The 25573-nt window shown below is 40.3% G+C and overlaps 1 protein-coding gene across 6 annotated transcripts in view; it reads right to left on the bottom strand.

The window, feature by feature from the left end:
- PLXNB2 (plexin B2) overlaps positions 1 to 25573 on the bottom strand; it is a 249058-nt gene that overhangs the window by 151313 nt on the left and 72172 nt on the right. For all 6 annotated transcript variants that reach the window (XM_088054880.1, XM_014248934.2, XM_014248930.2 and 3 more), the window contains one exon: positions 18332 to 18518. The gene's annotated coding sequence lies outside the window, so the exon portion shown is untranslated. The remainder of the gene's footprint in view (positions 1 to 18331; positions 18519 to 25573) is intronic.

The raw sequence follows: 25573 nt of genomic DNA, 5'->3' as shown, positions 1-25573 counted from the left end.
GAAAGGTGTCCTCTCTCAAGGGATACTCAAAGATATTATGCATTTCATTTAACAAATATGCAATATGCAGGTACTGTTCAAATACATAGCTGGCTGTCATAAAACTAGTTTATTAATCTTGGACAAAACATTATTTTTTACCTTTTCTGTCTCAAATCTTTACTTTTCCAAATTCACAAAAAGCAAAACCAAACCCAGGAAATACCTCCCCCTGCCTCCCCCACACACTTTCTGTTTTTCAAGTTGTCTTGTGAAGAAGCAATAAATAGCTTTTTTTCCCGTTAACCCTTTCAGAGTCAGAACTTTAATTGCAGGGTAATTTCCCTTTAAATTAAAATGAATCTGCACACAGGGCTGCACATACTAGAAAAGACTGGCAGGTATTTTGGTGTATTTCTTTAAAAACAGTAAGAAGTAATTTACACCCACCATTTTTTTTATTACTGTTTATAAAGTCAAATGGCAGCACTTATGTTTTAATAATATGCAATAAAGAGAACATTGTTTTCCAATGACTAGTCTAAATTAGCAACACAGCTGAACGCTAAATGCATAAATATTTTATTCCAAAACACTTACATAGCCTTTGGTTTATAGCTCAAGTAAGCTGCAAATTTATAGTGGACCTGTGATGATCAAACCACAGTACATTAATTCTGAAATATAGTTAATACTATTTCTATTGTCAGAAATACTTATGATACCATTTTACAAAACAAAATATAAAAAGATGTTCCATCTTAACCATATACCTGTGATCATGAGGCTGGAATTGAAGTCCACCATTACACATTTCTCTTTCAAGTACTGTTAGAAATTATTTGTTCTTACTTTTCATGCCAGCAATTGCAGTAGGTTTCTATCAATCCTTGCGTGACAAACTACAGTTTAGAGTTAGGACACCTGATAGCAGGTTTAGGACACTGAGTTGCAGCACAGTGTTTTAGAGGATTCTATTTCCCAGCAAAGCACAAATAATTACTAAAAAGAGCTAACTTTCATTTTATGCATTCAATATGAATTGGACATGAATTCAGATTACTGTTTTAAATCCAAATAAATTTGGAACAATGATTTGACTTTCAGGTTTACACCACCATCTTGGAAATTCTCAGCCCCAGGATTAATGGGATCACTACAATGTCAAGGAGTTTTTGATTCTTTCAAAGCCTTCCTCCTTCTCTAATGGAGGAATTCTGCAGTTTTTAGAGGAGATGGTAAACGATTCACAAAGTCCCCAAAACAGAAACAAATACAGTAACATTGATTCAGGATGTTTTCTTTTCAGGAAGGTGGCTCTTTATTGCTACTCAGGGCTCAGTCTTACAAATATTTAACAAAGTCCTGGTTCTCCTCCCTCTGGCACAGTGTGACAGCTTCAGTACTGAAATGCTAAGAGATATCCACCTTTCCTATAAGGAAGTATATATCCAAAGGCACACTTTCTCTGCAGAGTAGTTTTAACTACTCTTTTGATCCACAAACATTTGGACTCACCAAGTAAATTTTAGTAATATTATAGAAGATATGAAAATATATAAACACTTGCACATATTTAAGGACTGCTCATAATGCTTTTACAATCAAGGTTTTTTTCATATCCAAAAATGTGTTTTAAAGCATGATATTTAACCTCTAATGTGGAAGAGTAGAGTGGCAGGAGGAACCTCACTTCATGGCTTAAAGTTTAACCTCAGAATGTAGTTAAAAATATATGGAAGCTGATAATTTATCAGAACACTTGTCTCCATTCCAAGGCTGCCTTCCAAAGCATCGTTTCATTAGTATGTTATTGTGGGGGGAAAAAAATCACTGTAAGTCTTAAAAGAAAGCTTCAGGTTTTTTTTGACATTAGCTTGCTCAGCTAATGAGCTAACATTCCCTTTCAATTAATTCTCTAATTTGCCCAGGCAGTTAGCAGATATATACATCTTAATATTACCTGAGACGCCTTTCAAATTATTCCTTTCAAATTATTCCTGTGTATATACTACTTAATCCTCTTTGAGCCAGTGACTAAAAGTTGTTTTTAACCACTTCTTGCCTTTTCATCTAGTTAAATACAAGCAGCTTCAAAATAAACCTACCCAACAGACCCAGCCTCCCACTTCAATAGATGTGGTTCTGAAGCTAACAAGGGCCATGACGAATTATTAACACTAGGCTGATCGCTGCATCTAAAAACCAATGTAAGGCTGTGTTTACATCCATTACTTAAAGGGAGAGAAAGGGACTGAAGAACAAGAAGAGCAAACATTACACAAGGGCAGCAAACACCTTAAGCCCTGGGGTGGGGGATAGCTAGGCCATGATCAGAGAGAGGAAAACAAAAAAGAGAGAAGAGTTTGGAGGGAGCAGGGCTGAGATGCAGAAAGCAGCCAGAGTAACAAGGTCCTGCAGGAGGAGGTTGCAAGGAGGAGTCAAGCAGCCCAGAAAAGCAGAAAGTCCCATCCCAGCTGGAGGTGGTTCCTGACACTAGATGTTGCCCACGCAACATGCCCTCTGCCCCAAGCTGGGCTCCTCTCCCCATCTCTCCCTCCATGTTCCCTGACAGCGGAGAGGAACCACGAGCAGTCAGGATTGTCCCTGATTTGAGGCTGGGTCTGGGGAGTGGCTCACACAGAGACCCCTCTGACCCTGCTTGTCCCTGCCCACACAGCACCTGCTGCAGTGCCCCTTTCTGACCAGTCAGCTGCCTTCTATCTGCACAGATTATTTTTTTTTACACCTATGCAGTTGATCCAAAATATATTAATTTGGCATTGATGTAGGTTCCATTTCCCTGACAAGGGCTGTCCTGCTCGAGGCATGAGAGTCCTCTCCACTCCAATGCTCTGGAGACACTGTTGACTCTACACCAACATTATACCATATGTAGCAAGTTTAAAACAAACCCAGATGTCCCGGAAAGGCTACATGATTTATGTGCATTAACAGCTTTAGAAATACATTTCAGAAGCAGGCAAGATCCCACAGATGCCTAGAAGTCCTCCTGCCTCTCAGCTATGCTCCAATTTTGGAGCTATGGAGCAAATGTTCAGAGTTGCAGCCACCCACAGGAAGCTTCACCCACACATTCCCCCTGACAGACAGAACTGTATTCAAAATCAACACCCCAGAAGCACAACCAGCAGGTTATGCCAGTTGTATTTATCATCCACAACTGTGCTGCCACAGCCTAAACTAATCATGCAGGAAAGCACTTACTCTGTAGCTTCAAAAGTCAGCTCAGGCTCCAAATTTTAAAGAAAGCATTTTGATCCTCCTAAGTTCCCTCTCCATCAGAGACATCCTGAACACACTCTAAAATCATGAACGTATTTAGCCCAGATTCCTTTGTACTTAATTCTTAATACTTGTAACCCTGACAAGTCCCTGGTCTGTGCCCTAACTTTTCCAGCAGCTCCAGATGCTCAGAGGGAAGCAGCAGGTTTAAGGAGACCAGAGCATGCTGCGCTGAACAATATGTATTGCACAACCTTATCAACTCATATCTTCTAGAGATGGCTGCATAATGTGCTGAAATTTTGGTTTTACTACTGGCAAATTAATGCACCTCAGTGTGAAAACTGTCTTTCTCATTTGTACAGTAAGTTTAACTCATTGCATCAATTAAAATAATCCTGACCTGCCAAGAATCTCAAGGTGCCCATAACCACACAACCCCCAAAGTTTTGGTACCATTTCCGAATGCCATTGTTAAGCTGCTGACTGCTAACAGATGCAACGAAGTATATCTCCTCTTAATGTTAAAGGAACAGTAGAAACATGTCATCTTAAAGGAAAGCTTAAAGCATTAAATATATTGAGACTAACTGTTGGGCTCCTAAGATTTACTGGGGTTTTAAGAACCTTTCCTTGAGTAATCATGCCTTGGGCTGAAAAAAAAAAGAGCTCTCTCAAAAGGCATATAACTTCTCTCATTCACTTGTAACAAGGAAAGATATACAATGTGAAATGCTGAGCACCACCAGAAAGAGAAACAAGCTCAGGAAGAATTGCATCCACTTATCTTTGGAGGCCTAAAGATTTTCAGTAGCTTCACACTAACTCAAGAGATTTTTATCCTTCTGCCTTTTGTTTGCTTCCCTGACTTCCATTTTATCTTTTCTCCTCCTGCACCATATTCCATTCTTTAATGACTGTGCACAAGGTTGGTATCCTGTCTGTTTCTGCCTCTACTCCTTACTGGATGAAGCAAACTGAGCAGCTGCCTCTGGGTGAAGATGAAAAGTAGCCCCAGCCTATCCTAGCACCATCCATATTTTCTTTTCCTGAACATGGAAACCTGTCCATCAGCTCATCATAATGTGGTTCTACTGCTGGTAGTGTGCAGTTGCTTCAGGATTTGGGGTACAATCCCTCAGGGGAGTTTCTACAGCAATCTTTTACACAAAACTTGTTATCATTCTTTTTTTCATTATTCTTTTTCCTTTCATAACCTTCCTTACCTTTTGCTGTGTAAGTAAATGAATAAACACATCAAAGATAAACAGACACTGCAGATACAAGAGACCATTACCCTTAGATGATTACTTTGATAAAACTGAATTGGATCGCCCACTACAAGAACACATATTTTGAATTACAAATTAAAAGACACAGTAAATGATCGATTTCTTGATATATGGAGAAGACATAAACAAGATCTGCAGATCTGTAGAGAATTGCTTTTCATGTAATTCTATATATCCTCCCTTGCTCTCACTTTCCATATCCAAGCGAACAAAACAAGGACAGCTGAACTGAATTAGTGAGCATCCAAAAATATCTAGCCCATCTTTCTTAAAAACACAAAGGGATGTTTCTAGTTTGCCAAAAAAGAAGCAGTATTTTTAATACTGCAGTTCTCAAATAAACTGCCTCTTGACTGTCTGAATTACAAACTACTGTCTTAGGGAGATTAAACAATGAACATGTGAAAATACCATGTATAGAATAGCCATGTATAGAATGAGCAGCATGGGAATCAGTTGGTAGCCATATCTATACCGTCCCCCATCATATTTTTATTAATTTTTATTCAAACCAATGGCCTGTAAAATCAAGAGGATTTTGCCAAGTAAAATCTCAGTGCCTAGCATGGGCTTTGTTAGATTGTTTTGTTTTGTTTTACATAAAACTTTTCCTCCTAATTGCCAGTCATCTACAGGTATTTTCACCTTCCAAGACCAAGCTGAATTTTTCCATGGGATTAGGGGCAAAGGAGACAGCAATGGTAAACCTCATGTTGAGGAATGCAAGAGAAACAAAAAACTTTGGAAGTACTAGTCATGCTGGAATCCAGATATTAACATCAGAAGCAGACATGCTCTCGTGTCAGGGTCCAGTGGACACATATTTGAAATACTGAGCCTAGTCATTTATTTACAACAAAAAACATAGCCAAAGCCAAGTTTCAAAAAACTGCAGGAATCCTAACCGTTGCAAACTTATCTGTGAGCCAGCATGGTGTGTGCTTAGGCCTTACAACGAGTATTTACAAGGGAAAAATCTTTTCCATCGTCTTCAAAGGGAGTTAGACATCACGTATGAGTGGTTTAAACTGGAAAAAGTCCATGCATAAAGAAGAGAGAACTTTATGTTTGGCCACGATCATAGTACTTCCCTCTTGCAGGAGAGGATTAAAATAGAACCACCTAGACAAGCAGCTACAACTTCAGAGTGTTGCATTTGGAGATACCTTCTCACGGATAAAACACGCACATGCAAATGAATTAAGCAAGAGACTTTGTTGTTTCTATACTGTGATCATTTCTGGTTTTAAATGCCTGGGTGGTGTTTGGAAACTATGGGCAAAAGGTAACTTGGTAGAATGACAAAAAGAATTTGGATTTTGAGGTAGGGCAGGGCAGGGCATTAAAATAAAGTGGTATCTTCCTACCATATAAATGTAGATATGTTTTGAGAGAAAGAAAAAACCACTTACAGTGCTGTAGGCTGAACTAAAGAAGCATTTGTCTCTCTCCTTTTTTTAAAAAACAAACAAAAAACCTCCAACCCTTGCATCTTGTTCTGTTTTGTTTTGTTGCCTGCCCAAACACACCTAAGAAAGACAAGGGAGACGTTGAAGGGCCATTCAAGGTAGCACTGGGTAGCAGGCAGGAAAGGTGAAACAATGGCCAGTGTTCAGAAGCCCGCCTTCCAACAAATTATCTGAGTTTATAGCTTTGAAGGACACCTCACACCAATCTTGATGGCAGGTCTGTATGCCAAGCCTGGGGAAAGAAGATCAAAGGACAGCAGCATTTCAAGAGAAGGAAGCACTGAGCAAGTTCAGAATCACTGCCCTGTGCCTCCAGGGAAACAAGCTGGCTTGGAGCACCAGCATAGGAAAAGCTGTACCATCTGATAAAAAAGCATGAGCAAGTCAGATTGGTCTGAAATACAGACATAAACATCCTTTTCTGCTCTGCTGAAGTACAAAATACAATTGTGCAAGTGAATCAGTGACAATTTTTGGAAGGACTTCTCCACTCGCTCCAGCCAGCTGCTAAATGAGACTCTCGAAGAGAAAGCTGTACAGGTACCCACCCATCACCAGGAGGCTTCCCCCTCACAAGCTGCTGCTCTGGAGGATGCATTTGGGCAGAGATGACAAAACACCTCACTTTATCCAGTATCCAGCAAGAGCCCGAAAGGAGGAAGGATGCAAATGGTCCAGGAAACTGTTTCCTTTCAGAAGTGAAAAGACACAGATCAAAGCTTACTTCTTCTGTTGTTACTCTATGTCAAAAAATATGCCTGCAATCATGAGTCAGAGACCTTTAAATAATGTATTATAGGTCCATCTCTTTCGAAAAGTCTATTTCGGTACTAAATGATTAAAGATATTTGCTTTATATATATGTATAAGTATGCATTTTTATTTATATATATATAAATCACTAGTTGATGTGTAATGAATTAAAACAAAACAGATGCAATGCATCTATGGAATGTGCCCATATGAAACACAACTGAAAAGGCTAAAAATATTTAGTTAGGAAAGAAAATTAATAAAATTAAATCATAAACAATATAGATCCAAACACAGCAATTTACCTTTTGAAAATTCACAAGCTAATAAAAGAAAATACATTTTGAAAAGAAAATACAGTGCACAAGTGACTGACACTGTCATCAAGACCATTAATACAACAGAGACAAACACCAGACAATGATGACAGGAATGAAATCAAAAACACCAGCTTGGTTAGAGGATTGAAATTCAGGTATAAGTGGGGCTTTGGACAAGCTCTAACTTCCATGGGTAGCTGGAGAAGTACAGTATTACCACTGACCCCCAACGCCACCCTGGCCCAGCACAGCCCACAGAGGAAGCCCCCTAAATTCCTGCACCTTTTTTCACAAGATCATTTCTTTCCTCTATCAAACTAAGTATCTCCTGTTACTGTAGCTCTCCTTGGGCACAGGAGTTGATTAGAATTATCCAGTGGAGCTCACATCACCCTGGATGGGAGCAGACCTGTCACAAGAGGACAATTACGGCTCAGCTGTTCTGCCTTGCCAGTTCTGTCTGCCCACACTGATGTCCTCCAGCAGCTGAGCTGTTCATGGAGTGGACACAGAGCTTTAGCCCTTTTCCCTACTGCCTGCTGCAGGATATCATGTACTTTCATATAAAAATAATATACAGTGCTGTGTGAGACTAAACATAGGTAGAAAATTGCCTTGGTATTGGAGGGAAAAATCCTTTGTAATATGTTACAGATGCAGAAATTGTTACTGTCCTAAACATTTTCCATCCTTGCCTTCTGCGCAAAGCTTGAGACCGTCATGAGGATAAACAACACTGCAGGCCACCAGCAGCCCTAAATACAATTAATGGAAGGCAGAAGTCAAAATTATTTTCACCTTAAATAGTACATCCCATTTTCTGCTTTATCTTGAGTATAAAAAAGATGTGAAATATAAGATGGTCTCAAAATGTCAATTTGGACTGAGTTCCCCAGGCAAAGCAGGGAAAAGGCTAATGTTAGAGGAGAATAATCTGTTTACTATGTATATTGGTAAAGCTTTCCTGGCACTACTCTGCAAGAGTTCTAAAGAAAGGGATATGAGCAGCTTATTTTTTAAGTACCTCACTAAAATCAGCTTCAGTTTGAATATTTAAACTTTAAAGCAATCTTTTTGTAGCCAAGTTTGCCTCCAAGAAAAAAACAAACAGGGTAGGGGGAGGAGAAAGGACCTCCCAGATCAACTTTGCCATGTGAACTGGAGGCAGAAGCTAAATAGTTTTTGGCACTTATTTTTTTATTTGTAAACAGTAACATGGGAGAAGAGACACAGGTCCTTGCTTAGCTGTTTCATTGCTGAAACCAGAATTCTGGACCACATCTTTTCTAATATTCCACAGCAACAGCACAGCACAGCAAATAGCTCTCACAGGGAGCCAACTAACCTTTCTTTATCAGCTCAGAAAACCAGGCACTTGGAGAATGCAGTTTCTTTTCTCAAGGTGAAGAGCTCAAGGGCTGCAGTGGATAATACTCCAAAGTGTTCATTTTTCCTCTGCTGATTATGAAGAAAGCCTGGATTCTTCAGTTTCTACTGTACTTGTATTTTCATCAAGAAGCATTTCTTTTCATTCATGAAGAAAAACAAGCAAAGCTCTCAGCTCCCAAACTGGAACATTCTTGTCAAAGACTTTAACACATTAGACTGGCAAGATTCAGGAGACTTGATGTGAAAGAACACAACTAGGCAGTGATGACAAAAGGGTAGCTTGACAGCTTATTGACTGAGAATGGCTTTCACACCAGGAGGAAAAGAATAAACATATTTTTTTGCATGCCAGATATGAAACATGCAGTAATATAAGTAACCATACAGATGGCTGATTCTACAGCAGACCTTACAGATAACTGCAGGGTACAAAATAAGTTTTAAGCTACACAATACTTCTTATGCATTAGGCCACCATCTAAAGATCATGAGGCAGATGGAAAAGTTGTAGACCAAGGATAAGATTTTGAATGCAGAGTCCAGAAAGTCCCTCTAAAAAGGCTTGGAGCCCTACTGCTTCTTACTTCCCTAATGATGCAATTTGGCCTAACAAAACCAATTCTGTCTCCTCAGAAGCCCTGCTTCTGTTGTGGCATGCTACATGCCATGACATAATCAATTCTCTGTTCTGTTCTAAACTCAAAAAATAGTTTTGTGTTAGCCTGTACAGTTTCCAGAAAGTTACACTAGGTCAAGCTCTACATAACAGAAATGTCCCTGTTCCAAAAAGTTCTGCTAAACTTTTACCCATCCTCTTCCTCCCTTCTTACTGTTCCTCCCTTTCTGTTATGAATTGTTGTTTTCTGATGTGTCAGACTATTTGAATACATGTCATGCAGAAAGGCAGATTGCTTTTATTTGCTCTCTTGTCCGGCTGTAACCAATCCCTCTGTCACTTTTCTAAATACTCTCCTTCCATTTTAAAGCTTGCTACAGCATTTGTGTTGCTCTTAGTGATGTGTGAAATTCTCTCACTCCCTTCTCCTTACCAGCCCCTGGCTACATGCATTCATGCAAAGTAGAAATGTTGACATAAGGTACAGGATGGAGAGGACTGTGAGCAGTGTCTGAGAACGCCACCTCAAGCCCATTAGTCCATGAGCAAATTAAATTAAAAGATTTACAAGGGGTGCACTGATTGATCTGAGAAGCTGGATGCTGCCTGCTGCTTAAAAAAAGCCCCAAATTACTATTTTTTCAAGGTGTTACCAAGGGATGTATAGTCCATTTATAGAAGCACATAACATATTGGTGGCCCACAACCCAGGCTAAACCTAAACTAAACTAGGAAGTGAATTAATATAAACCATTTTGCATCAAGACTCAAGGGTCTAAAATGAAAAATAAGGGACTTTTTTCTCTATAGTTTGCTAATACTTTTTGGCAGCTATGAACAAACAGCCACCTTTAAACAGAGTGCTTGGAGAGCATCTTTAAGCAGGTTCTTTCCTTCCTTCTCAGAAACCTGAACAACAGCAACCATGATAAAAGCAACTTCAAGTCATAATCAATAACATTGTTCCCATTTAATTCATGTTTTCTCGATACAATTGCTGTCTAAGAGGTCAGAGGAAAAGACATTTGTATTCTGTAGAGTTATACTCTAATGTGCTTTCAGCACATTAAAAATATTTTCTATGACTGTTCTACAACAATAAAAAATGTTACCATAAATACATAAGCAACAAAAGAAGGACTAAGACTGACAATCTCCATCCTTTATTGGAGGTAGGGGAAAACACAGGGACAAAGGGCAAGGAAAAGGCTGAGGTACTTAATGCCATCTTTGCCTAAGTCTTTAACAGTAAGACCAGCTGTTCTCTGGGTACCCAAACCCTGGAGCTCAGGGACAGGGATGATGAGCAGAATGAAGCCTCTGCAATCCAGGAGGAAATGGTCACTGACCTGCTACACCACTTACACACACACAAATCCATTGGGGCTGGATGGGATCCACCCAAGGGATCCCCTGAGGAGCTGGCAGAATTGCTCACAGAACCACTTTCCATCATTTACCAGTTAACCAGGGAGGTGCCAGTTGACAGGAAACTACAGATGGACTGAGATGGGACTGGCAGAATGGCATATACACCAACCAATTAAAATTAGTACAATCTTTTTAGCTTTACCTAAGCTTAGCTGCAACATTTCAATTTGCGAACACCACCTTAAAAGTCTTATCAAAGACCCTTGTGTATTTTCCTTATAACCAAAACTCTCTCTCATTCCCTCACCTCTAAATACAGTATAAAACTCTTAAAGGTGGAAACTCAGAGGTGAAAGAAATCTTCCTGATACGCACTGTAATGCTATCATCCAGAGCAGAGCAACCAGAGCTTAACATGTGTTTTTGTCCAAGATTAGCAAAACTCCAATGAATGTTTATTTTCTTTATCAGCACTAAATATATTCCAACATCCTCACGTCAGCAATTACATATTTTTGAAACAGAGATCTCCTATTAGACTTGTTTATTATCAGCAAAAAGTAATTTTGCCATATTTTGCTTTCCAGATCCCCTCTCCCAAAGAGCAACCACCAAGCACTGCTCATATCTTTAATTTTTTTAAGTTTTACTTTGTCCAAACAAACATGGAAATCAGTTTTCATTCAAATGTTCAATGAGCTCAAGAGTTAGAGTAACAAAGGTCTGTCTTCGTGAAGCTGTTTTTTTCTTTTCAGGTTAAACATATTCTTTTTTATTTAAATTGGATAGTAGTCATGATTTGGTTTGGTTTTCAAAGCATGGTTCTAATCCAACCACTAAATAAAAAAATAAATCCAGAACTGAACTGTAAATAAGTGTGAGCATATGTAATACTGGGCACACTGAGACCATGCAGGGCACTGTTGATCTTGTACACTCAAAGGAATTTTATTCAAAGTTCAATGATCTTTGGGGGTGACTCCCTCAACCTCTTAATTTTCTGTGTTATCTCAGGACACTTAACGTGCAGCAAAATGAAAAAAAAAAAACAAACCAAAAATACCGAGTCTTAACTCAACTTCTTCAATAGCTCCCAGACAAGTTTTTCCATTTCTTCTCTTAAACTGACAAAATATAGTGAACTGGGGAAAGGAGAGGCACTGTAGGGAAGGAAGAGCTTTCTTCAGGGAATATTCCAAGCTCATCTGCTCATCTACAGTTTACTGTAGTCCTTTCTTGGGACAGAAAAACCATTCAGAATGTAAATCTATTAAATATGGGAGTATATAAAAGACAATGAGAACACTGTGGGGTAAAAAAAAAAAAAAAAAAGTGAACGTTGCCAGCAGTCCCTATTTGCACCAGTGTCCTCACTAAAGGGCTGCCACTGAAGAGGAAAGTTAGGCACCATGGACTGCCCTTCACCAATATATATCAATAAATATCAATGTCTGTGTGGCATCTGCTTGGGGCCAAAATCAAACCTCAGACTGGTGGAGGAAGGCTCTCCACTGCAGCACCATTCTCCACAGTCCTTCCTCTTTCAAAACCAAATTTAAGTTGTATGAACAGAAGTACTGTCAGCCAGCTAGACATGTTAACAAACGGTATGGTAATCACCTACATATTAAAGGGGGAAGTTGAAGCCAAGATTTTAGAGTATGATTAATGGTTTCTGGGTGTACAATTCAAGGTACTGTGAAGAAATGCTGAGTTCAGCTTCTGGAGGGAAAAAAAAAAAAAAAATCAAGACTCCTTTAACATCCCTTAAGCTAAAACAGCTTTGGGTTCCCCAACCACTGTTTTGGGATGCTTGCCATGAGGACCTTGAGAGAATTACCTTCTACCTTGGGAAATTAATTAAGCTGCAATACATCACTTTTAAAAGCTGGTGTCCTTGCTTCAGGTTGCACTTCGATCTTTGTTCAGCCAGCCTCTGTGGGTGGGGTGAATGCGCACTTAGAGATGGGAAAAATAAAAGGTCTTTCCTGAGGGCCTGGGCAGGTGAGTGAGTTTCCATGAGGCAAGCAAGGGCGTGAGCCCATGGGCGTGCTGCAACGGCCCCAGTGCCTGCTCTTCCCCATGGAGCACACATGGCATCCTGCTGCCAGCACACACGGTGGGACCATCCCTGCTCGCCCTGCTGCTCAGCCCTCAGGCCCATGCAGCCACTGCCACAAGCTCAGCAGGGACAGGGGGCTGGCCACTCACCCCACAGCGCTGTGCAGTCACCTCGCCCCAGAGGGCAGTTCACACCACTGCAGGAGAGCAGAGGGCTCATCTGGAGCAGGTGGCCTGCCTGTGCTGTGTGACCAGGCAGATATGGGCAGTGTAGGTCAGCTGATTTGCTGGTGGTGACTGTGAGGAATGGGGTCTAAAACTACCCGAGAGCATTTGGCTTTTGGCTAGGTCACTGTATTTCTCTCCCATACCAATGATCACTCAAACATCAATCAAATATTGTTCACTTTGTGACACAACAGCTACAGTTTGGTCTTCACAGAAGTCTCTCTCCATCTCTGCTTTCAAAATTGATCTCTCTGTGTGTAGGGGCCATATCTGATAACTGTTTAGCTGCTCCTGGGGATACTTCTGCACCAAAAAGATGCTAACAGCAAGAAACTCAGATCAACTCTGTTCTGGCATTGCCTGAATACCAGAAGGCAGCTGGACAAGATGCTTCCTTTGTCTTAATGTTTAACTGCTTGTAGATCTTGGATGTGTTTATGGCTCAGCCTGAAACACCTTAAAATGTCTGTGTACTAGGCACACTGGACTCATTCAGCAGAACCCAGTTTTACAAGTGAGATGAAGCTCAGCCTTCTTTCCACACTCACAGAGGACACACATTCAGTCTTAAAAAAAAACCCCAACAGTCCTTCTTTTGCTAACCGAGGACACAAATCAAATGGCGCTGGCAGACTGTTCTCTTTTCTTGGTTCTACATAATTTTCCATGCAAAAAATATTTTATGTGACCTCTGAATTCTTTCTTCTATGGTACTCTGTTAAACTTTTGATTAGAAGACAAAAAATACAGTACTCTTGCAATAGCTGTTTCCATGTACAGGTGGGTCAAGAATCCTCTTCACAGCCACAATACCTATAGTGCAACTATCCACCAAAGAGAAACATAAATTCCATGGAATTACTGCAGCAGCGTTGAAGTGCATAAGCTGCCAAACCATACAGAAAGTTAATAGATTTGTTTATGGACTAGACAAGGCTTAATTATACCAGGCAGCCCTAAAGAACAGTAAATCCTCTCTCTTTTTGTCTTCCCCCCCCACTCCCCCCTTCTTTTCTGGAGTATCTTTCTCCTAGTGGCTTTCCTCTTCCTAATAATCCCATCACAAATGACAGATATGTTATCAGTCATCACTGGGATTTGACACATTCTTAATACCTGTCATGACAGCTCTGAAGTCTGCATGCTATTCCATTGTATTCCAAAGCATTTGCAGGAGGTAATGGACACATCAAATACAAGTCAATGACTCTGCTTTATTGAACTGCTGAAGGCTTGCAATATAGAGGGAGATGCTTAAAAAAGCCTAATTGTGATTATTCAAAACTGCACGCATAATAATTAAATATAAAACAATATATAATGTGTCAGTGTGTTGCTGTACCCAAAATGAGTCTCTCCTAGTACCTTGGCTCTCAGTTTTACTTTAATAGAGAACCTAATGTAGAAGTGAGGTTCAAGTTATGGCTAAAACCAGAGTCAACAAAGGGGGACGCCTGAATTGATACGAATGAAGACAGTGGGATTGTGAAGTGTGTCTCTCACAGAAACTGTCAATACCGCCAAAGAATAAATGTGAGTGCAGTAGAATGTGAGTTTGAAAAGTGCCTCCCTGATGGGCACACAAGGAAAAGACTGCATCTTATCACGGGGCAATAAGGACAAGGAACACCAACTAACAGGTTTTGTATGAGTCCATTCCTAATGCCTGTTGATTTCTGTGAACCTCTTAATACAGGTAGTCTTGTTTTCTTTTGTTCAAGCGCTCAAAAGAGCTGTAACAGATCCAGCACACCACAGAAAAAAATACAATACAGAGCTCTCCAAGCAGATAAACTTTCTTTTGATCAAAATCTAGTTTTATTTCTGATGACTCTGGTCATCTGTGTGCAACACTTTTTAGGCACAAGAAAAATTATAATTTTTTAGTGAAACTTTTCTTCCAAGCCTTAAACTTGCAAAAGGCTTTCTCTCAGTTGAACCCAGCTGCTGCAAAGCATCATATAGCTACAGTCTCTGCCAACAGCATATGAGCTGCATGACAGCAGAGTGCTCTGCCATTAGTAAATGCAATGGCTTGTTGTTCTCAATGCATTTACAATTTTGCACAAAAGCAGAAAAAACCACCCCCAACAAAAACAAAAACCCCACACAGATTAGAGACAAAGCAGTCCTGTGTAACTCAAGGCCCTTTCAGCAGGCAATAAAGCCAAGGCAGAATTGTGAGTTGGAGTCAAAAGGAAGTGTCCCATTGACATAATGAGCTTTGGAGCAGGTCTGGAGGGAAGAAGACAGGCAAAACACATTCAGCCACCTAAGTGATTTCATGTCCTCTGGACAATAGTTAACGAGTATCTCGTGGTTTAAGAGTCTCGAGGCATTGTTTGCACCTACAAGAAATGGATGAGCAAACTGGGATTCCTTACAGGGCAATTTTATTTAGGAGAAATGCAAGAGTAAGTTTTGCACCTATCAAGCACTTGGGAACAAAGTGCATTTAGAGGGGTGGGAATATTGTTCTCAGGATGTAGCAAATGCTATTCCAGGGATCTAAACCACTGCAATAACAGCACTGTTGGAGTGTAAGCTCATCTTCCCAGCTGAAGCACTTTCAAAAAAGCTGAAAGGTGAAGTTTACTTTAGTAAGCTTCTCACCAGATCAGATACTGTCCGTTCTCGAGTGGCCAGCATAAAAAACATACCACAAATAAGCATGGTATCATATTTTCTGATGATGATCTTATACCAGGGCCTATTACAGATCAAGTTTGTACTGTGGGCAGAGCTTGGGTTGCATGGAGGCAAAATCATGGCAGCACAGCCCGACTGAGAAGTCTCCCAGCAAATATTCCCTTCTGGCTTCGGTCCAAGGAGCATTACTGCTTCTCCTGCTGCCTACACTCCCCAGTTATTCCTTTCATATACCCTCTCAGCTGTAAGCAAATCAACATGCCAATCCCTTGGGACACATGGCTTAGTTTATAGTTAAGACTTGCCACTCTGCTTTGTGCTTTGGACATTGATTTCCATTGTCTCAGCTATCACACAACAAAAGGGCATTTAATTGCTGTCTCATTTAGTCTGGGGGAGAAGAGGAGAACAACTTTTTCCAGCCCTGATTGATGGCAGCCATTAGCACCTCCTAGCACAATACTGACTTACTAGAAGCACGATTTACATGTGAAGTTCAGTGCCACACAAGTGAATCAGATTTGCAGCTATGCTTACTTGAACAACTTCAGAGACAAAACCTTCACATGAAATGAATTTGCAGAAATCCTTACACTGGCCACCCATTTAAAGAGAAAACTTCAAAGATTAAGGAGGTTTGTTGAAACCTCCTAGAAACAAAAGAAAGTTTAGCAGAGATCTCACAGTTTTTGCTTCACTTGTCAAGTGCTCTACCATGTAGGTGCTTTAATGGTTGTAAAAGAAAAAAAAAAAACAAACCCAAAAAAACCCCCCAACCCAACCAACATGAATTATACTTATTTACATATATTTAACATTAGGAAACACTTCATATCCACTAGGCATCAAAATTCCCGATTGCATACTACCAAAGGGAATGCTGAAGAATCCCATAAACTGCTTTCCCCTTTTTGTGTGAACATTTCTGTCATCCTTGTGATGGAGGAAAGAAGAAAATTAATATCCACATTTAATATCCTCCATGTTCTGGAGAGCAATAAGCCACATGCCTTGCTGCTCCAGCCAAACTGCTGATAGTGGATTTTTAGTACTTGTCTCGTTTTATTAAAAAGCAAAAGGATGCAAATCTCTGTTTCAAAAGAACAGAGCTCATGAAACAACTAGATTAGTGAAGGCTTCTTGAAATAGCACCTTTAATCTGTCCTGTTATGTGAAATTTGCAGTAATTTCAGTAAAATTTGATGTAGTTTGATGCAGCTTATCAAAATGTTTAATAATTGCAAAATATAAGATCAAGCACCTTTCGAACACCAGACTTTCCAGTCAGACATAGAAACAAGCTGAGGCACTAGGTATTATCAGACACACCTTTGTACATTTTTTGGAAGATTTACCATGGGAGAGGCAGATTGAGAAAGGCTGACTTTCAGCAAGGCAATGATGTACAGCCAAACACTCGAGCACTCACGTTATCTCAGCTGTGGGAGCACTAACCCTGGCCAGGCAGAGGCTTTCTGAAACCATGCTAGCTATACCCACAAAAACCACTTCTGACTACTTTCAGAACATATGTGCTCTGTTATTCACATAATTGGTTTAAAATTCCACAGCAAAATTACTCTGCAATTACTTGCTTTCAGTGAGACCACTTCTTACTTTTGCATCCCCCACAGGACCCACCTTTGTTCCTCAGTGATACTCATCTTGCCTGATGTGCATTTCTAAATAAGCTTAAATAGTGACTATTTCTCTGTGATTTCATGCTTTTTCCTACATCTCGAAAAATCATGATTTTAGGTACATAAATGAGTGTGTGAATGCAGAATGTACATTTTTAGTTTAGAACAGCTGTTTTCACTTTTATTCATTCTGCAGCACACATGCATGGAAAACTGCATTTTGATTCTTCCTTTCCCCATTTGTTTTTAAGTTTTTAAATAAAACTTAAAACACAGAAGCATCCAAAACTATCAAACAACACCCCTCCTCCCAAAAAACCCAAAACAAAACAAAAAACTACAAAAAAGACTAAACAAAACCCCTCCCAAACTGGCATTAGGCCAGATGTTAAACACTAGATTACACTTTTTTCCTTAACTTGGCTCTTCCTAAATTTTGTTTTCCCCTCCCACTGTTTCCTTTTTCTTTGATGCCGGGCAGGAGACACGTGCTTCCCTTGCTGGAAGGGCTGTGCTATCTTCCAAAAAGTTCAGTCTGTGGACAATTATTACTGGCAACTGTGAGGAAGGTGACACACAGGATCCCAGCCTCTCTCCTTCCCCTCCAGGCTTGTGCCAGGCTGGAACCAGAGCTCTCAGTGGTACCGCCTCCAGGAGCATCACAAACACTAAGAAAGCCGCCAAAATGGATTTAAACCACTCTGCAGCTGAAGAACAGACCGGGAACCATGCGACCCCTCTATCAATCTTGCTTCAGATCTCTTTGGCCACTTGAGAATAAAGAAGGTTTCACGTGCTGGTTTCTGAGAACCCTGCCAAGCCAACACACAGTAATCAATGTGAACAAGTCCTGGAAAAGGAGTTGATCAAATCTCTCCAATCATCCTCAGAGTCACAGTCAAACCCACACACCTTCGAGATTCAGGTCAGCCACACAGCTGCTCAGCATCCCCTGGGAGACTCAGAATGTAAGTGCAAAATTAGGGCAAGCACAAGCACAGCAGTAGGCTGCAGCATGTTGCTGGCAGAGGCACAAACCTGCTCCTCTACCCAGCACACCATCTATAAATAGGTTTATGAATACAGAACCTCTGCCAAGCTACTCTTACTTTTTTTTTCCTTTGCTAATTTTTAATGCCTCTTGCAAGACTGACTCCTAAAAGTTTTATCTCCATTAGTAGTAATAAACACTTATTAAATGCTCCAGCAATGTTTCAAAGTCTTGATAAATAGCAACAAATTTGTCTAGAAAACCAGAATATAATTTTGCACTTAGAAAACTCTATTGTATTAAAGAAGAAGGAAAAAACTAGCTTACCTGAAACCAGAAAATTCATATGAAAAATCCGTGTGCACACCACAGCTTGGGAAACAAGAATCCACTTCTTCTGGGACTTCAAGAGAGACAAGGCAGTGTCAGTGCTTACTCTTGCTCAGCTGTGCTCCTGGGGGTTCTGGCTGAGCCCCAGAACCGAGCCCTGGGCTGTCCCACTCACTCTTCGCACCTAGAACAAGAAGACAGGAGCTCAGCTCAGTGCAGGAGCGGCACATTCCACAGCCCAGGCACCGCGAGGGATGCTCACACTGCCTGACTGCTGCAGACCCAACACACCTCATAGCAGGGTAAGCTCATTGCAGCTGCCATTATTGACAAGCATGGTTCTCTGCTCTTCGCCACCTCAGGTGCCCTCTCAAGATACCTTGGGGACATGCAAGGCACTAGAAGGCTATCTAGAGAGCATCCTAACTTTCCCTTGGAGAAATCACTTTTCTAGATTATACCAGCAGCCTCATAACAAACCTGCTAAAGCCCAGACTATGGCAAGAACACTGTGTGGTAAGAATCTTTTTTTGAGCTGCCAGTTTTTTGGGTGACCAAACCAGCCAGGACTGATTTCAAACAGGGACATTAACCAAGGCCTTAAATTACCTTGTACTTTCATCTGCTATCATTCTCTTGTATCTCTGTTTTTTCCCTTTCCCTCTCAACCCTTACGTATTTCACCATCCATTTTCAAGGATGGATGACTAAATGAAGCCCTTTATTAAGGCTCAATTTTCAAAAGCAATGTCACCTTCCAGTTTCCCTTTGCTTCAGAAATTAGCTTCTAGGGGCATATTCTTGAAATGCCTACATCTATACTTATTTAAACTTTCTGGGGAATAATTGAGTATGGAAAGTAAGGCTTAGCCTGATTAAATTTTTATGTCCATCTAAAAATAAAAGGAAATGCATAGTAAAGAACTAGGAAAGCTTGAGTCTCCCTATTTTATTTTTTTTTACTTCTGAAAGACAAAGATAAAGGAGACATATTACAATTTTTTGTTTGTTTGTTTGTTTCAAAAATCCTGAGAAACTTATGACCATATTCTTAAGTTTTGAGCTATGTAGAGTCAACTGCTAAGTACTTTATATGTTCTGAGCTAGCTGATCTTACTGGCCCTGATTTGAGCTGTAGGACTACATGACCTCTGGTGGCCCCTTCCAAACCAGTTATCCCATTATTTTTTACAAAGGGAACAAAGGCTAATTTGTACTTTTCAGAAACATAGCTAACCCTTTTTTTCATGTTTGCCGCCCCTTTTACTGTATGCATCTTCTCCAGCGAGGAACCTTGCAACAGTCTAAATCTATATGCATTTTAGATACAAAAACTCCTTAAAAGTTATTTCAATCCAAAATTATCAGAAGAACCTTGTCACATGTCACAAACTGAAAGGATCTGAAAAGCATTAAGGTTAAACTAGCCTGGTAAGAAAACTAAGAGAATGCAACCTAAGCCCCCCACTAGGTAACACTAAAGAAGGAACTGGGGTGAAAGACAGTGGTGTTATTTCATATTTGGCACAGAGAGGGTGGCCCAAGGCCACCACAAGCCCACATCTCCTGTGGATCATCACAGGACATCACAGCCACTTTCCAGCCACCTCCATCATGTCCGTGCATCAAACCCTTCAGCTGGCCTACAGGTTTACTCCACAGTAAAACTTTTCAAACAGTTTCTTGGAAGGTAAACATTCTGAGGCTTTTTTCCCCAAAAATTCTTAAGCATGTGTGCTTCTTGATGGATACCAAACAAAAAAAAACATCCTTGTGCAATGCAGCAAGATCTGTTTTTGTTTTTCTGTGTACCTGCTCTCACTGGAGAGGAATAGAGACCTTATTTAATAGATAAAATATCCAGGGAATGAAGTACAGGAATTCCAGTCCTAAAATACCATAAAGACAAGATATTGGATAACAGAGTTTTCCCATCATTAAGGTGAAGGAATGCCATACAGGGTTGGAAATTTCTCCTCAAATCTAACTGAACCTTATTCCTGTTGTTCTGACACTTCTGTCATCGCTGTCTTCTCCCTTACCCTTCTCCAAGAACTGCAAATGCCTTCTCTCTCAACCCCAGCAACATCAGACTCTATCACTGCTTCTGCTGCAAGGGAACACTGAGACAAGAAAGGGTAATCCCCTCAGAAAACCACTCACATGGGTCTACCCAGCAAGTGGATACATATTCTTTCATTTTTCAAGAAACTCAGGTATTTCTCTTTTCTAATAAAATTATTTCAAATTAACACTATGACCACTTTTAAAGTTGAGCCTTAGCCTCAAACAGAGTCTAAAAGAGACTGTTGTTAGACATGAAGAGCTTTTTCTTCAGCAGGCACACAGTTTGCTTCAAAGCTCATTGTTTAAACAGGAACAGTTGACATGCAAAGTCAAATTTAAGGATCCTGGGAATAGCTGTGCATGACGGGCAGCTGGCAGGCAGGTCTACTGAAAGGATGCAGTTCTGTACATGAAGTCACAAGAGTGAGATTCCTAATTATATGCAGTAACCAAGGCAAGGAAGAAAAACCAGTTCATCAGTTAGCATCCAGCAGCACAGTGAGGAAGCTTTGTTCTCTTCTCTGGAAAGAGGACAGTCGACACTGCTCATATCAAAGCCTCGATCCACAGCCCTCCAGGCCTAATTAGAAAATCATGAAGAGTACAAAATGGCATTGGACACAAAAAATGATCGTTTTTCAAGTAAATTTAGTGGAGTGAGCACTCTCACATTTACAATCCACACTCCCTCATCCACCCTTTTTCCCTCGTTAATGATACAGAGTTGGCTGCAGATGCAACAAAACCTGTCAGCAACTGCAGGGTATCCTAAAGCAAGTCTTGCCTATTATTCCAGCTGTATAGATGAAGGTCGCTGACACTGCTAACACCTCTGACATTTTATAATCAATTGCCAACATTTACAGAGGAGAAAATACCACTAGCTTTGAACACACTCAGAAAGAAAGAAATTCTTCTCAATTAATTTTAAGCTTGCTCTCTCTTAGCCAAAACACGAAACATGAGGCAACCTGACAAGTCAAATATTAGTGAGATTCTTTTCTGGCAGCTAATGCCATATTGTGTTTGTATATAAACAACTGTAGTTTATCCATCTCTTCAAAATAACTGCAGTATGAATCATCGTAAGGACAGTGTCAGAGAAAACTGCCAAATACTTGTAGCCGAGGAAAAATAATAATTTAACTTTAAAAGCAACTATGAATATCAGACTATCAGCATGTTGCTAACACCAAATACCTATTGGAGAAATCTAGTATTTTGTGGATTAGACTCCTGGAAGATGAAAGGGGATGACCTTTACCTATACCTTCGCTGCTGGCAAAGAATGATGAAGCTCTTGCCGTACACTGCACATTCACCTCGTGCCTTCTTTTCAGAACAGAAACGGAGATTGCTGCCTTTTAAACTAGTAATTAGTTGATTTTAAGCCAGCTGCAATATTCCACTGCTACAGCTAAGGATGGAGGGCCAAGGAAGAGATTTTCAAACAATACTTTGTAAAGGGTCCACAAGTCCTGTCTGATTTATAAACTGTCAATGTGCTTGATGAGTTCAGCAGCTGGGAAGCCCTGGATTTGACATTTCTGCCCTTACTCAATAGTTCAAAGCAACCCTTTTGAGTTAATACAGGGCCTCAGAGAACACGGGGATCTCTAACTTAAGACCTCCTAAAGACCAATATTTTGGTCAAAATTCTTGCTCCTGACAGTCATTCTCACCCTCCAGCTCCTAATTAAAATAATCAGTCCACCCTTGCCTTTCACAGGAGCTTGTTGTTGTATGTTGTAATATTTGCATCAAATACAATTGCCAAAGGCACTCCAATTTTCACTAATAGTTATCATTAGGAGAAAAAAAAAAAAAAAAGAAGTATTTTTGTCCAAAAAGAGCCATTTCCTGATGTTTAGCATAGGCAGGATAACGGTCACAGGCAGCATCTTGGCTCAGCAGGGAACAGTAGTAGGTGGTAAATGAGAGTGCTGGGGAGGGGACAGATCTTTTTCTAGGGGGGAGAGGGGGCAGTGTCTGCTAAAGGAGGCACCCTGATGGCAGTAGATTTATGCATCCACTCTTGTCAGTCTAGGAGGAGGGAGTCATTATGCAGGGCCAGCTGCAGGGGTGTGCACTGCTGTCGGGAAAAATTAGAAGTCTAGCAATGAACTATAAAGAAGGGAGAAATGACAGAGTGTATGAAAACTCCATGATAAACCCATTTAGGCTCTCTTCTCCCTGGGATGAAATATGAAACATAATCTCTTTGGCATATATTCTGGCAGAGACTCAAACAAATATGCCTCGGTACGCTCAGGCACATGGCCCAGAATGTGCAGTGACAGTGTCCACCCAAAGGACTGTGACTGCACAGGGTATGGAGCAAGAGCCCTTTCTCAGCACGTCCAGCCAAGCTCCAGGGAAGGATCATAGCACACTAAGGTGCTTTTGGAAGAAATCTTCTCTGCTGCCGAATGCCTTCTTTGTGCAAATACCTTGGAAAGAAAGCTTTTCCATTTGAATACCTGGGGGAAGTGTGGGGCTTGAGGTGGGCAGAGAGAAGAGATGACTGGACTATAAAACAGTGAAAAGCAGCCAAATTTAGGCCCTGGTATTTCACTCTTATTTGAGAAAATGATAACTTTCCAATATCATGTGGCATTCCTTCCCCTAGGAGAATTTCTGTCTGAGTTGGGGAGGTCTGCATAACTTCTTGTCCTGTTTAAGGCAGAGGTGTGTTTTTTCTCCTTTGTTAATGCATTCAGAAATATGAAATATTCCAAGTATTTATTTACTGTGCTTGGTTATTAAAAAAAAAACAAAGGATTTTTGTCATACTGGTATTGGAAAACAAGGGAATGGGGAAAGAGCCGGCAAGGAAAGCAGTGCTCTTTAATACACTCCCAAAAGCCCTATGTTACAAGTCAAGACCCAAGCCTAAGAGGGAAAGTGTTTGGTAGCTTTTCCTTCTGCCTGTCCTAACCACTGTTAAAGCCTAGGGGCTGGTGAAACTCTTTCTGGAATGCTAATGCCTTGCTGAAAGCCAGAAGGTACAAAGTGGGAGCTGTTTGGAGAATGCTTTCCTGAGGGAAAAAGGGAGGGAGGGATGCACTTCAATACCTTATTTTAAGTTACACATAGGAACCCATAGTGTTAGGCATATTTTTACCAGGAACAGAAGAAATATATTTTGCTCAGCATGCTAACATTGTAAATTCTGCCACTGTATGTCCTTCAGTGTAAGCTTTCTGAGATACAGTTTGAAGAGAAAGGTTTGTTCAATTAAGTGTGTGAGAATCAGGGAAAGCAAAAACAAACCACAAGCAGTTCCACTGTAAATGTTCTTCCTCTACTACACAGCACATTCAGAAACGTGGGCATTTATCTAATTCTCTGTAAAATACTTTGAATCAATCTACCTTTTTTTAAGGCAACTCTCCTATAATATTCTTCCTGGTGGCATTGTCTATCAAGCATAACAAACATTTATGCTACCAGGTGTCAGATTAAGATACCACTGACCGGACTGTAACTACCTGGTGTGTTTTACAAGCATTTATACATGCACCGTGCAGGTCTAACAGCTTAATAAACTGCAAAAGCTCAAAAGCACATTAAAAAAACAATCACTCCAAAACAATGTCGATACATTGTTTCATTAACATTGTGAAGGTATAGACGGGGTCCTGAAGCGAAGAATGGGGTCTTCTGATGAAGTAAATGAAAGTAAATGAGCCTACATGCATGAAAGCTCGAAGAACATAATTCTGAAGGCCACTCTTTGATCAAAGCTTTGTGAGAAAAGGCAGAAATAAACCACAAGCTGTTACAGTGAGCAGCAGAAATAAAACTGGCAAATTCCTAAACTATGAAACTATATAATTGTCAAAGTGAAAACAATACTTCTTACAGCTACATAGTTATGATTCACTTTTTTCTCCTAAGGAAAGTCAGGACAGACAAATGTATAATTTTAATATCAATTCAGGAAAAGCCTTTATAGTAAGATATCAAATATATTATGGAAAAGGGAAAAGGAACACAGTTATTTATCTGACTTGAAAACAGCACAGTGTCAAGTTAATTTAAAATTCAATTTCAGTTTAAAGCATTACAAGGAAGAAAGAATCCTATGTATCATAGGCTGTAAACTGAAATCCTAGCAAGGTTTTTGTCTGCCAACGAGCTGTGTATCAGCTATAAAGCCAGATTGCAGGCGCTTCTTTTGGGAGATTGGGCTGCAAGGCTCACATTCCAAGAAGTTTGTCATTTACTATTCCCAAAGGCATTTAATTTAAATTTTTTTTTATAGACCGTTAGTTAATGGAAAACTGGCATTACAATAACCCAGAGGTAATTTCAGCAAGGTACAGTACGTGATGCAAAAGCACAGAGGGTCCTCCTACCTTGTGGAAGTCACCAAGAAAGTGCACATTCATATAAATGTATCTCTTACAAAAGCAAACATGCAAAAGAGTTTGTCTGCAAAAGCAGCTTTTAGGGTGACAGGAATTTAATAAATAAAGAAAGAACTCTTGGAGTTTTTTTCCCCTTTCTAGAAAATATACCTGCACAAAAATGTGTCATTTAAACTCTACACGAAACCTTGAACATGATGGTTTGAGGGAAGAGGCAGGAAAATCATCCCAGTTTTCTGAGCCGAGGGATAAGTAAATCTGATAGAAAGGACATTTAATTCACCCCTGGACACCAAGCTGAATGAAAGCCTACTTAGATATGGTACATATTATAAAAAAGCGACTCAAGGACAACAGCTAGATCTCTATCTTTGGAAGGTTCCTGCAAAGTGCACTGACCAGTCTGATCAGAAAGGCAAATTCTGCTCAGAGAGGCAGACTCTGCTCCTCAGCCACCAGCCACTAAACCCAGCTGGCCAGCAGACAGGAGCAGGGCTGGAAGGGCACGGAAAATCTGCACTAACAAAGAAAATAAGTGTATATCCCTGACCTCCTCTCCTCCAAAAGAAAGGTAAAGAAAAGCTGCCATTTACAGCAGCTGGGCTACTTTTATTCAGTCACATAGGCCTTGAACCTCCTTGTACAAACACCGTGAAACCTCAAAACCTTGCTGAGGGAGCAGATGAGCACCTTAGAAAGCTTTAGTTTTGTCAAAGTGCAATTTAAGGTGTATGCAAATTGGTACTCAGGAAAGGGTAATATTTGAGGACATGAATTTATCTCCACTGACATATCCACA

This window comes from Pseudopodoces humilis, chromosome 5, assembly GCF_049639895.1.
Source record: "Pseudopodoces humilis isolate 2021_Gansu_Grassland_sample_001 chromosome 5, ASM4963989v1, whole genome shotgun sequence".
Lineage (NCBI taxonomy): Eukaryota > Metazoa > Chordata > Aves > Passeriformes > Paridae > Pseudopodoces > Pseudopodoces humilis.
Note: the sequence above shows the minus strand (reverse complement) of the source record. Positions and strands in the feature narration are given on the sequence as shown.